The sequence below is a fragment of the Cornus florida genome, unplaced genomic scaffold (genome assembly GCF_030987335.1).
Source record: "Cornus florida cultivar Cherokee Brave unplaced genomic scaffold, ASM3098733v1 CherokeeBrave_3.0.0_Hap2_Chr04, whole genome shotgun sequence".
In the NCBI taxonomy this organism is placed as follows: Eukaryota; Viridiplantae; Streptophyta; class Magnoliopsida; order Cornales; family Cornaceae; genus Cornus; species Cornus florida.
The window spans coordinates 105601937-105616396 of NW_026775574.1; the positions used below are offsets into that span (position 1 = coordinate 105601937).

The 14460-nt window shown below is 29.1% G+C and overlaps 1 pseudogene; it reads left to right on the forward strand.

Annotated features, from left to right (window-relative positions):
• Positions 1-14391, forward strand: LOC132304507 (glutamate receptor 2.7-like; annotated as a pseudogene).
• Positions 14392-14460: the final 69 nt, after the last annotated feature.

Consider the following 14460-nt stretch of genomic DNA (forward strand, 5'->3'; position numbering starts at 1 on the left):
GATGAGGAGAATACCAACCCAACTGGTTTTCTCTCGCTTCTTCTTTCTCTCAGCTCTTAGAATATTTTTGGTTACAGAAATGGCATTAATGAGTGAGAGCAGAACAAATACTCCAGTAAATGTAAATGTTGGAGTTGTTCTTGACTTAAATAGTTGGAAAGGGCAGATGTGGTTGAACTGTATCTCGATGGCTCTCTCGGACTGGTATGACTCTCATACTTACTACAAGACTAGTCTGATGCCGAACACCAGGGCCGTCTCCAATGATGATGTTGTTGTTGCAGCTTCAGCAGGTACCATGCACACTCTGTGTCTGATTACTCTAGCTGTGTGTGTTTGTGTGAGATATATATATGGAATATGGGTTCATCAATCTGTTGAACTGATCGACCAAATAATTAATGGGTTTAGTGAATATCATCCAATAAGCACAAGTGTGTGTGTATATATATATATATATTAGAAAAAAGCACGTGCGATGCACATGATGAATAATTTGTAACTTATTCTATTATTTGATAATAATTTATTTTACCTATTTTTTAATTGTTTTAATAATGATTTTAAACTCTTTTATTTTAATTCATTTTATATCAATTAATAAATATTTTTTATATTAATAAATAAATATTGAAATACTAAAAGAAATTAAAATAGCTAATTTGTGGTAGAGTTTTATAAAATATTTTTTATATTAAATATTCTTCTCTAATTAGATTTTTTTTTATTAAAAAAGTCATAATTAAAGGTAATTTGTGGTAGAGTTTTAGAAAAAATATTTAATTTTGTATATCAATTAATAAATATTTTTATACTAATAATTCTTATATAATTAGATTTCTTTTAAAAAATTCTTATTAATAAATAGATAAATAGGTAAATTTGAATTTTATTAGGTAGATTTTAGAGTTTTATAGAGTTTTTTTTTTTTTTTTTTACATATATAAAATTTTTTTTCATATCGATTAATAAATATTTTTTATATAAATAAATAAATACTGAAACAGTGAAATTCTTTGCACACATTTAATATTAATATAAATAAAAACTCTTTTTATATCAATTAACAAATATTTTTTTATCTAAAAATAAATAAATACTGAAAACTCTTTGGCAGAGCTTCTTTGATTAATAGGATGATAACATGTGTCATCTCCTGATAATAACATAATCATAACTAGCCAGCTTGGTTATATTGTAATAATTATTCATAAAAAATAACTATTCTTTTTATATCAATTAATAAATATTTTATTGTGATTGATTTTATTAAGTGATTTTTAGTATTTTATAAAAACTATTTTTATATCAATTACAAAATATTTTTTTATATAAATAAATAAATACTAAAATACTGAATGGGCCAGACCGGTTATATTATAATAATTATTCATAAAAAATAACTATTCTTTTTATATCAATTAATAAATATTTTATTGTGATTGATTTTATATTATTGTCTAATTAGATTTTATTTTTTTAAAAAACTAATAATAAATAAATTAATGTGATATAGTTTTATAGAGAATAACATAGCTAATTAGTGTTAAATTTATAGAAATTATTTTACTTTCTTTAAATATATTATTGTCTAATTAGATTTCCTTTTATTAAAAAAATTCATAACAAATAGATAAATAAGTCATACGTGTTAGAGTTTTATAAAAACTTTTTTAAAAACTCGTTTTAAATCAATTAATAAATATTTTTATATTAATAATTCTTGTCTAATTAAGTTTTCTTTTATTAAAAAACTTATAAAAAAAGGTAATTTGCGTAGAGTTTTAGAAAATTATTTAATTTATATATTAATTAATAAATATTTTTATATTAATAATTCTTATCTAATAAGATTTATTTTTATTAAAAACTCAAAATAAATAGATAAATAGGCAATTTGTGTTATAAATTTATAGAAACTATTTTTATATCAATTAAAAATTATTTTTTTATATTAATAATTCTTCTCTAATTATATTTTTTCCTTAAAAAAAAAACTCATAATAAATATATAAATAGGTAATTTGTGTTAGAGTTTTATATAAACTCTTAAAATATATCATTGTCTAATGTGATAGAATTTTATTGAAAATAAAATAGATAATTTGTGATTGAGTTTTATATAAACTATTTTATTTTATTTAAATATATCTTTGTCTAATTAGATTTTCTTCTATTAAAAAACTCATAATAATTGGTAATTTATGGTACAGTTTTAGAAAAATTATTTTATTTTTTATATCAAATAATAAATATTTTTTATATTAATAATTATTCTCTAATTAAAATTTTTTTATATTAAAAAACTCATAATAAATAGGTAATTTGTGTTAGAGTGAGATTGAAACACTTTAAAAAACTCTTTTTGTATCAATTAATAATTTTTTTTATATTAATAATTATTGTTTAATTACATTTTTTTCTCAAAAAAACTCATAATAAATAGATAAATAGGTAATTTGTATTAGAGTTTTATAAATATTCTTTAAACATATCATTATGTAATGTGATAGAGTTTTATTTAAAATAAAATAGGTAATTTGTATTTGTGGTAGACTTTTAAAGAAATTATTTTATTTTCTTTAAATATATCCTTGTCTAATTAGATTTTCTTTTATTAATAAACTCATAATAAATGGTAATTTAAATATTTTTTAAAATTAATAATTCTTGTCTAATTACATTTTTTTTCTCTTAAAAAACTCATAATAAATAGGTAATTTGTGTTAAAGTTTTATGAAACTCTTAAAATATATCATTGTCTAATGTGATAGAGTTTTATTAAATATAAAATAGGTAATTTGTAGTTGAGTTTTATATAAACTATTTTATTTTATTTAAATATATCTTTGTCTAATTAGATTTTATTCTATTAAAAAACTCATAATAATTGGCAATTTGTGGTAGAGTTTTAGAGAAATTATTATTTTTTTTATATCAAATAATAAATATTTTTACATTAATAATTCTTGTCTAATTAGATTTTTCTTTATTCAAAAACTCGTAATAAATAGATAAATAGGTAATTTGTATTAGAGTTTAATTGAAACTCTTTTAAAAACTCATTTTATATCAATTAATAAATATTTTTTTATATTTGTGTTAGAGTTTTATAGATATTATTTAAATATAACATTATATAATGTGATAGAGTTTTATTAAAAATAAAATAGGTAATTTGTGATAGAGTTTTAAAGAAATTATTTTATTTTATTTAAATATATCCTTGTCTAATTAGATTTTCTTTTATTAATAAACTCATAATAAATGGTAATTTAAATATTTTTTTATATTAATAATTCTTGTCTAATTACATTTTTTTTTCCTTAAAAAACTTATAATGAGTAGATAAATAGGTAATTTGTGTTAGAGTTTTATATAAACTCTTAAAATATATCCTTGTTTAATGTGATTGAGTTTTATTGAAAATAAAATAGGTAATTTGTGATTGAATTTTATATAAAGTATTTTATTTTGTTTAAATATATCTGTGTCTAATTAGATTTTCTTTTATTAAAAAGATCATAATAATTGATAATTTGTGGTAGATTTTTAGCGAAATTATTTTTGTTTTTTATATCAAATAATAAATATTTTTTATATTAATAATTATTGTCTAATTAAATTTTCTTTTATTAGAAAGCTCATAATAATTAGAGAAATAGGTAATTTGTATTAGAGTTTGATTGAAACTCTTTTTATATCAATTAATAAATATTTTTTTTATGCTAATAATTCTTGACTAATTACATTTTTTTTCTTAAAAAACTTATAATAAATAGATAATTAGGTAATTTGTGTTAGAGTTTTATATAAATTCTTTAAATATATCATTATATAATGTGATATGTGATAGAGTTTTATTGAAAATAAAATAGGTAATTTGTGGTAAAATTTTTAAATAAATTATTTATTTTCTTTAAATATATCCTTGTCTAATTATATTTTCTTTTATTAAAAAACTCATAATAAATGGTAATTTGTGGTAGACTTTTAGAGAATTTATTTTATTTTTTATATCAATTAATTAATATTTTTTATATTAATAATTATTGTCTAATTAGATTTTTTTTATTAAAAAACTCATAATAAATAGATAAATAGGTAATTAAAAATCAAGTCCAACCGTAAATCAATAAACATTGAAACCCTATTAAAAATAATATATTAAGAATGAACCAAAAATAAAAAAATATTAAAAATTGAAAAAAATTAATTTAGAAAAAATTTTCAACAACAAATTCAATTCAAAATCAAGTATAACCGAAAACCAAAAAGCATTGAAACCCGACTCAAAATAATACATAAAGATTGAACCAAAAATAAAAAATTAAAACTGGAGAAAAAAATTACAATCCAAGGTAAACCTACAAAGAGTAAAATAAAAATAAAAACTAAAGAAAAAAGAATAATGATACTTTTGAAAAATAAAAAGTAAAGAAAAATAAATAACAATAATGACTCAAAATAATAATAAATTATGAATGAACGAAAAATAAAAAATAATAAAAACAAAAGAAAAAAAAAATCACAATCCAAAGTAAACTTATCAAATCAACTACTTCTAAACATCAATTAGAAAGAGAAAAATTAAATAAAACAAATCAACTACTTCTGAACATCAATTAAAAAGAGAAAAATAAAAATAAAACAAGAGAAAAAAATACTAATAATGCTTCGACAAGGGAAAAGTAAAAAAAATATAATAATAACAATCCAACCTTCAATACAACAAATTAAGAATAACAAATTTTGAACCATCCAAATTAAATTTGCAAAGAGTAAAATAAAAATAAAAACTAAAGAAAAAAGAGAAATGATACTTCTAAAAAAGAAAAAATAACAATAGTGACTCAAAATAGTAATAAATTAATAATGAACCAAAAATAATAATAAAAAAAAAATGATGAAAAAAAATCAACCTCTTCTAACCATTTATTAGAAACATCAATTAGAAAGAGAAAAAAGAAATAAAACAAATCAATTACTTCTAAACATTGATTAGAAAGAAAAATAATAATAGAACAAAAGTAAAATAACATAATAATAATGCTTATGAAAATGAAAAAGTAAAGAAAAAAGTTACGAGACCAATTATAAAGAGAAAAGAAAAAATATGCACACCACAAGCCTGATCTAATATATATATAGGTTATATGTGATAAAGTTTTATAAAAAATAAAATAGGTAATTTGTAGTAGTGTTTTATAGAAATTATTTTATTTTCTTTAAATATAACCTTATCTAATAAAAACTCTTTTTATCAATTAATAAATACTTTTTTATATTAATACTGAAATACTAAAACACTTTACACATTTAATAATATATATATATATATATAAACCTGTTCATGGGGAGACTTAATTGGCTATATAAACCTGTTCATGGGGAGACTTAATTGGCCTTAATCTTTTAGCTGTGATTATTGAATTTATTGTTGGTTTGAATGGTTTCTTAAGGTTTTTAGAAATACTTAGAGTTAATCGGGTAACCTTTGCAAGTGTATCTTCTTCCTTTTGTGTCCTCCACTAGTCTCTATAATCACCAATGATTTTCTTGCTGGTCTTGTCAACATGGCCAGTACCACGAGCCAAACCAAATCGCTCCCGTCCATCCAATCTTTTTTTTTTTTGGGTAAGTAAAAGAATAAAAAAAAGAGATTTTTTTTTTTCTTTTTTTTTTTTTTTTTGTGTACAATATACACATGAAAATACCATAAAAAATTGGGTAAATTATATTTATATTTCCTGAACTAGTTTGTTACTTTCATATCTTCTAATTAAACCAGTCGGCCAGAAGCCAAAAGGTGTCTTTTTAGTGTGTGAAAAGTTTAAAATGCTCATATATTATAATAATATTTTATATTGTAAATATTTGTCAATTAAAAAATGGGTTAAATGCTTAGACAACCACTTCTTATATTGCTCACAGATTAAATTAGTGAAAAAAATAATAAAAAGGTTTAAACCTCCCCTCAAGTTTGGTTAATTTTGTTCGGACATTCCCTTCCATTAGCTGATAGTTACAAAATTCAAAAGTTAACTAATTTAAAAAATATAATTCCAAAACTACCTCTTTCCCAATTTAAGTCGTTTTAATTTGGACACAAATATCAACCTAAATTAGCTTAGATATATCATTTTAATTTAAACATAAACTAGCCATTAATCCAAGAAGTGCAGGAACCATATGTGTAGGAATCTAGAATATACCCATGATTGGCATCTCATGAAAAATTCAAAAAACAACATTTAGTGTTTCCAATCTAGTTTCGATCTTGATTTCTTCTTTAAATCAATCCAATAAAATTATTATGAAATTAATTAATATTATGAATATATATTTTTAAATCAATCAAATGAAATTATTATGAATATATATTTTTAAATCAATCAAATGAAATTATTATGAAATTGATTTTGAGTCACGATACACAATTTAGCTGATTAAGCTAACAATATAAATCTACTACAATATCATTACTTAATATATTTTTCTTAATGTTATATTTTTTCTTTATTTATTTATTTCTTGTTTTTTCCTTTCCCTAAGTTGCCTTCATTTTATAAATTGAATTGATTGAAAATACTAAAACATTAGTTAGCATGAAACATATAATTAGTTTTATCAATCATATGTCTCAATTAAACATCCAACAATATGTTAGTATAATTTCATAATATGTTTAATATATGCCTCAATTAAACATATAACTCAATGGGTAATGAAATAAAAAAAGTCAAGATTCACGTCATCTACAGTGTAGTTTGTCTCAAAATCATTTCATCATTGTATCATACATCTCATCTTCACTAGTTAGGATAGTTTTGGTATTATATTTTTTTAATTAGTTGACTTTTGACTTTTTAAACGGTCAATTAACAAAATGAGAGTATCAGGGCAAAGTTAACCAAACATGAGGGAAGGTTTAGACTTTTTTTTCACTAGTTTAATCTGTGAGCAATAAAGACAAATCTGAGAGGGTGTCAGAGCATTTAACTTAAAAAATTCACGTAACTTTTGTGATTTGCCTAAATTTCAAAAGAAATCAGTGTAATTTACCTCATTATCTGGCGCAAGTATTAGCAAAATCCACTGAAGTACCCCAGCCCAAAATACAAATAAAAATATTCATCCCAAAACGGAATCCAAAGCCCAACCCACAAGCAGTAACTGAAATAACTGACTAGCCGGGACCATCAACAGAGCTAGGGCATAACCCACATTCAAATTTGCAGAGCCTTCGATCGATTAGCTAGTCGGCTAGGGTTCCAAGGCATAGAAAAGGTTTGTGTTTGAGGGTTCGAAGAAAGATGGTGGGAGATTCCAAGTATTTGCAATTTCCTTTGCATGAGGACAAGTATGGCGCGGAACATAGAGGAGTCGATTGCGAACAGAATCGCATGTGTGATTTAGTGTTTTCAAATGATGCCATTTTTCTGTTTCCAGATATGATATACAAAGCTGGATAAGGTAAAGCTTCCAAACTAAGAACTTGCTCGACTTTTTTTCTTTCTTATTTCTCCAATTCGGTGAAGCCCAGATGAGGAATTCTTGTCAATTCCTCAGATTTGTGTGTGAAATCCACATTTATATCTTTGTGCATACTAAATGTGTTAATATTATTCACATTGGTGGAAGAAATTGTTGTGTGACTCTGGAGCTTCGAACAGAAACATTAGGCTGCATTAGATACTTGATGCGTTTGTCTTTGGTTCGAAGCTTTTCTTGTATGTATGGATAACCAAAGACAAAATGAGCGTTTAGGGATGTTTTCGCTGAATTGAACCATACAAGAGGGTGCCAATAAACTTGGGGTTGGGGTTGGGGTTGGGGTTGGGGTAGGTTTTTAATGTAGCAGACTCCGCTAGAGGACAGTATTTATTCGTAAGGCGGATTGCCTATGTCTTATGGCACGGATTGCTTATGTCTATTCCTCGTGTGCGGGAATGTTAATCAATCATATTGCTTATAATACTGCTCAATAACAGCAGTGTAGGAGAGGGAGTACTATTGACCATTGGGAGAATGTTTCCAGGAGGTAACATCTTCTTGGTCAGTATTGGGGGGAGGTAGGTTGTGGATGTTGATAAGATTGGAACTAAATGTAGCTAACTTTCTAGGCCAAGCGGCCCAAGCCCGTTGCCCGTTTGAAATGATGGATGATATCTTTGCATACCTATTGATGCCTCCAGCTTTGTCTTGCTCCCATTATTGACTTTGTGTTGAATAAACTATCTTGCTATTTCCCTAGAATGCAAAAGTTTCCTCCAAAACCATGAAGAGTTGCTCACATTGATGTCCCAGAAGCTTCTTCCTTTGATCTGAAGCTTATGTGCCCATTCCACCCACATGTTGTTTGGTTCAGAAAATAGAAGCCAGATGTGCTTGATAACTGCAGCTCTATTCCATGTTAGCAATTACCAGTCCACCCTCAATTCCCGGTCGGTCTAAACTTGTGATGGTTAACAGAAAAATAGAACAAGAGGCTTCTGATAACTGGGAAGTTTTTTTTTTTTTTTTTTCCAACAGTCGGAATATTGAAGAGACTAATTAACAATTGATTATGGTTTTCATAATTAAACTGGTAACAATTAATTCAACAAGCTCCTATCTGCTTGCTTATCCAAAATAAAAATAAAAATATTTCAAGAAGTGGTGCTCTGAAACTCTAATTTACACCAATAACACTGATGTTCAAGTGTTAAACTGCTCAACAAGACAATTTTAATTAAGTGCTTGACCTAGGTCTATGAAGGGATTGCCTCAATAACTGAACAATGATCTCTAAGAGGCCAAAGTAGTCTTCAGAATTTTTAGCTTGTAATTGTGGACACATTTAAACTTACCAAAATTATTATACTTATATGATCCATTATATATGTGTCTTAACATAATGGTATAAATTTAGAAGAATGGGCTTCAAAAAATAAATTCAGAAAAAGGTAGTTACTCAGAAGTAGAGGGAATTTTTGTGTCTGACCTAGGTGGTTGTCATATATATATGTTGTGTAATCAGGCGTGACTATTTATATACCTTACAAAAAAAAAAATGGATTCTGTTGTTTAAACAGTGAAGTTAGTATTAGCTTAAAGATATTCCTAGCTTTTTGGGGTTATGATCATTACAATGCACAGAAAAGTCCTGCTTTACGCAACACTGTAGGGATGTTAGTTCCCATTATCAAATCAATATGTATAATTGTGAAATACGTTTGATGTGTTAGTGCTTGTAGAAGCACTTAGCTGCTTCTTTTTTTGAGGTAAATACTCGCACACTCACAATTATTCACTATAAAACTTGAACTCCTTACCCCCCTTAGAAAAAGGAGAGGTTATTCCAACTCGGCTAATGGCCTAGTGATTTTGCTCACCTCCTCTTCGACAAAAGAGAGGTTATACCAATTGGCTAATGACCTAGTGGTATTGTAGAAGTACTTTGATAAATAGCTAATGCTACAATATATTTCTATTTTCAGTTCTGTTTTTAAAACTTGCAAGACATGCTCTCACTGTCCTAAGTTTAATCTGTTCCTTGATTTTCTTGTCAATCATGATTAGCTTGATGCAGCCACTTATTCATCCAGCTGTGAAATATAAGAGAACAATAGTATTTGATTTTGACTAGGTTTGTTTTGACCTGATAGTAACTTGGGCTTCAGTTTTCATCACTACCTACAGAAAAAAAAAATAGGTGAGATAGAGGGAGTATAACTTCTGGCTGCAACATTCAGACTGGATATACCTCTCTTCTTACATATGTGTACAAACTATGAATGAATTTACAACGTGACCCATGTATGTTACCAATTAATAAAAGTATGGGGTCATTACAGAAACTGTAATTGAGTTCTCATATGTTTTTGTCCAAGATTGAGGGATGGGTCACACAAAACTGGCTTCGTACCTTGGTGATTTATGGTAATTCTTACCAGTTTTAAGTGTTTATATTGGATCAGAGTCAGACAAAGCACATAAGAAAGGCACCACGTGATACTAAAAAATATTGAGTACCCGGGGTACGGGGTACCAACCCCAGCCAATGATGAATATTATTTTCTATTATTAAGGTAAATAATGAGTATCTATTGGTCTGATCGGTACCCCGGAATACCCAATATTTTTTCATCCATTAGAGACTGTATATGTATAAATATATAAAAATAGAAAAAGAAGGATTACATCTTTACAATAGCTGTAGATGTAAAATAAAGTTTGGCCAATGAGATCAGTGAGGTCCATGAACTCGAGTTTAATAAGCAGTGTTCAAGCACTCAAACTCATGCCGAATTAGATTTAAAAGCTGAACTTGATTACAACCTTACTAGCAACAATTACAACAGTTCAAAAATTGTCACTCAACACACATACCTATCCATTTATTTATTAATTCAAAAAAATTCAACTTATAGTTAGAAATTGACAATAGCGGAATTCAAGTTGGAGCAGCTGTATACACTTTGGAAGAAAAACATAAATGAACCGGCCAGTTCAACTATGAATTGTCAGTCAACTGTTTGATAGTCTGTTAAATAATGCATGTCGTGACATCTTTCAGATATATGCTTATAAATACCTCTGGCTAATAAATCTTTGATTATCTTCTCTGATGCATGCATTAATTTAATTCAGAGCTTTATTGATTATTCTATCTTATTGCATGCATGATGCAGCTTTGGACCTCCTAAAAAATGTGCAAGTGCAAGCCATGATAGGGCCAGCAACATCCATGCAGGCGGACTTTGTTATTGATCTTGGAGACAAAGCTCAAGTGCCCATTATTTCATTCTCAGCAACAAGTCCTTCCCTCTCATCCTCCTGGACACCATACTTTGTTCGCGCTACCCAAAGCGACTCATCCCAAACAAAGGCCATAAGTGCAATTGTCAAAGCTCATGGATGGAGAGAAGCTGTGCTCGTTTACGTAGACAATGATTTTGGAGAGGGGATCATACCGTTTCTGACTGATGCCTTGCAAGAGATCAACACTCGTGTCCCCTACCGGAGTGTCATCCCACCCAGGGCCACAGATGATCAAATTGTGGCAGAGCTCAACAATTTGATGACTATGCCCACTAGAGTCTTCATTGTGCACATGTTGCACCCTCTAGGCTCTCTCGGCTTTTCACCAAAGCAAAAGAGGTTGGCATGATGAGTGACGGCTATGTTTGGATCATGACCGATGGAATAACCAATACCTTGAGTTCATTGGACACTTTGGTGATTGATTCAATGCAAGGGGTGTTGGGTGTGAAACCTTATGTTCCAAGAACGAAAGAGCTTAAGAATTTTGAAGTTCGATGGAGAAGGAAGTTCCAACAAGAGAATCCAACCGTTCTTGATGCAAAACTGTGTGTTTTTGGAGTATGGGCGTATGATGCTGCTACTGCACTAGCCCTTGCAGCTGAGAAAGTATTTGGTGCTACCAACAGCACTAGTACTATTGGCTTTCATAAGGCAAACACTTCTGCAGGAAATTTTACAGACCTTGAAACTTTTGGAGTTTCGCAACATGGTCCCATGCTTCTCAAAGAACTATTAAGGTACTAAATTGAGAGGTCTTAGTGGAGATTTCCATATAGTTGATGGGCAGCTGCAATCATCAGCTTTTCAAATAGTTAATGTGATCGGTAATGGGGAAAAAGGGATCGGATTCTGGACACCAGGAAAAGGAATCACTAGAGAATGGAATTCCACCAGTACTTCAAGAAACAATCTTGGAACTATTATATGGCCAGGTGATACTACATCCCTTCCCAAGGGTTGGGTGATTTCGACAAATGGAAAGAAATTGAGAATAGGAGTTCCAGTAAAACATGGTTTTATTGAATTTGTGAAAGTAGAACCAAATACGCAAACTAACACGACAAAGGTCACAGGGTTCTGCATAGATGTCTTTGATGCCGTTATGGCATCGTTACCAAATCCTGTTCCTTATGAATACATGCCTTTCATGAAGCCTGATGGTAGCTATGACGAACTGGTGCAACAAGTGTCTCATGGGGTAACTCTCTCTCTCTACTGGTTTTCTTTAATTTTTCTCACTAGCATGCATATAAGTTACGGTTATAAATAGAACTATGATTAATTTTTCAAATTTTACAGAATCACCATTCTTTTGAGCGCAAAAAAAAAATAAAAAAAAAAATAATAATAATAATATAAAAAATAAAGAAGACACAATTTGATAAAATGACAAAAAGTTGGTTATTCATGGGAATCTGTTTTCCATGAAAAAGGTTGTCTAGACATCAGCCACTCGCACAACACACACACACACACACATATATATATGCATAATTAACTGATCTCTGCAGAAAGTTATATTCTATTCATGTATTGCTGATTTTTTCACTCGTATATTATGAAAATTTTGTCCGGGTAATGAACAGATCTATGATGCAGTGGTAGGAGATATTACCATTATTGCGAACAGGTCACATTTTGTGGATTACACGCTGCCATATATTCAGTCTGGCATATCATTGGTCGTACCAATCAAAGACAACAAGAGAAAAAATGCTTGGGTGTTCTTGAAGCCATTGACTTGGGAGCTCTGGTTGATAACCTTTTGTTCATTTGTTTTCATTGGCTTTGTGATTTACGTTCTTGAACATCGAATTAATGAAGATTTCAGGGGGCCTCCTTCTCATCAAGTTGGCATGATCTTCTGGTTCTCCTTCTCCACCATGGTTTTTGCACATAGTAATTGATCTCTCTCCTCACTCTTCAATTTACACATGCATGCAAGGTTTTATAATATATATATATATATATATATGTATGTATGTATGTATATAGGCCTTTGTAGCAATTAATTAAAGTTGTAAAGACACAACATACTAGTTACACCAAATTGGCTGAGAAAAGCCTTTCACATATATATTAAGATCAGTGTGAGATTTCTATGCTTTTAAGAAGTAAAAAGATAAAGTTGTGGATCGGTTACAATTAAACCGATGTGAGAATGATTGAGGACAGTGTATGTTATCTATTCCTGACAAAGAGTCATTTTAAGAAAAGCAACACTGCTGCGGAAATTACACAACGTTCACATAAGGTCATGACCAGAGCAAGTTAATGTGACAAAACTCTGAATAATTTTAATAAATTTATTCCAAATGTCTTCTTTTCATTTATATATATATGTATATATATATATATATTCCGAAAGGTACTTCACATTAATGTTGATTCAACACCAACTTGTTTTGACAGAGGAGAAAGTGTCGAGCAACTTGGCTAGATTTGTGGGGATCATCTGGGTATTCGTGGTGCTCATTCTGACTCAAAGTTACACCGCCGGTCTAACATCGATGTTAACAGTTCAACACCTCCAACCTACAGTTACGAATATACATGAGCTTGTAAAGAAAGGAGAGAATGTGGGTTACCAAAAGGGTTCTTTCATTTTGGGACTCCTAAAAAAGAACTTTGATGAGTCCAAACTGATGATTTACAACACTTCCGAGGAATTGCATGAACTTTTCAAGAAAGGTAGTGGAAATGGAGGTATTGCAGCTGCTGTTGATGAATTCCCCTACATGAAGCTGTTTCTTAGAAAGTACTGCTCGAAATATACCATGGTGCGACCAACGAACAAGACTGATGGTTTTGGCTTTGTATGTAATCTCTCATTGTCTCCCTGCGTATCTTTCTCTTTCACACACACTCGCACACAAAACACACCCATGCATTTAGTGCTTGAAATCTTAAATACATGTTAATTCTTCTATTTTGCAACTTGAAGGTCTTTCCAATAGGTTCTCCTCTGATACCTGATGTTTCACGAGCAATCTTAAAAGTTACACAGGAAGATAAAATGGTAGAAATTGAGAGAAAATGGTTTGGCGATCAAAGCAGTTGTCCAGACCTGAACACTTCGATTTCTTCTGATAGTCTTGGTCTTGAGAGCTTTTGGGGCCTCTTCATCATTATTGCTGGAATTGCTTCGACTTCAGCTCTCATTGTACATATATCTTTGTTCCTTTACGAGCATAGGCATGTCCTGAGCCGCTTTGAGCCCAAAACTTCAATATGGAGAAAGATCACAGTGATGGTTAGACACTTTGATGAAAAAGACCTCTCCTCCCATACTTTCAGGAAAAGTGAATTGCGAGACAGAAATAGGAAAAGTGTAGCTCATTTTCTCTAGCAGCAAATGGTGGCTGTTGTTTTACTCGAACTCCACAATATTCATCCGATGCCTTATGCTGTCACATTTTCTAAAATCTTAACCGGAGGGGAAGCAGGAGCAGAGATTGTTTGTTGATCTTGTTTTTCTGACTTGTTCTTCGTTTACATGAAACGATCACCGCTATTGTCACCTGCATTACTTCAATTCCAACAAATTAAGGTTAGTGGAAAACTCTTGTGAAAGTTAAATAACTGAGTACATATGCTCAAAGTGCATACCTTTTGCGTTTGCTCTTCAAGACCGTAGAAGTAGAGGGTAAA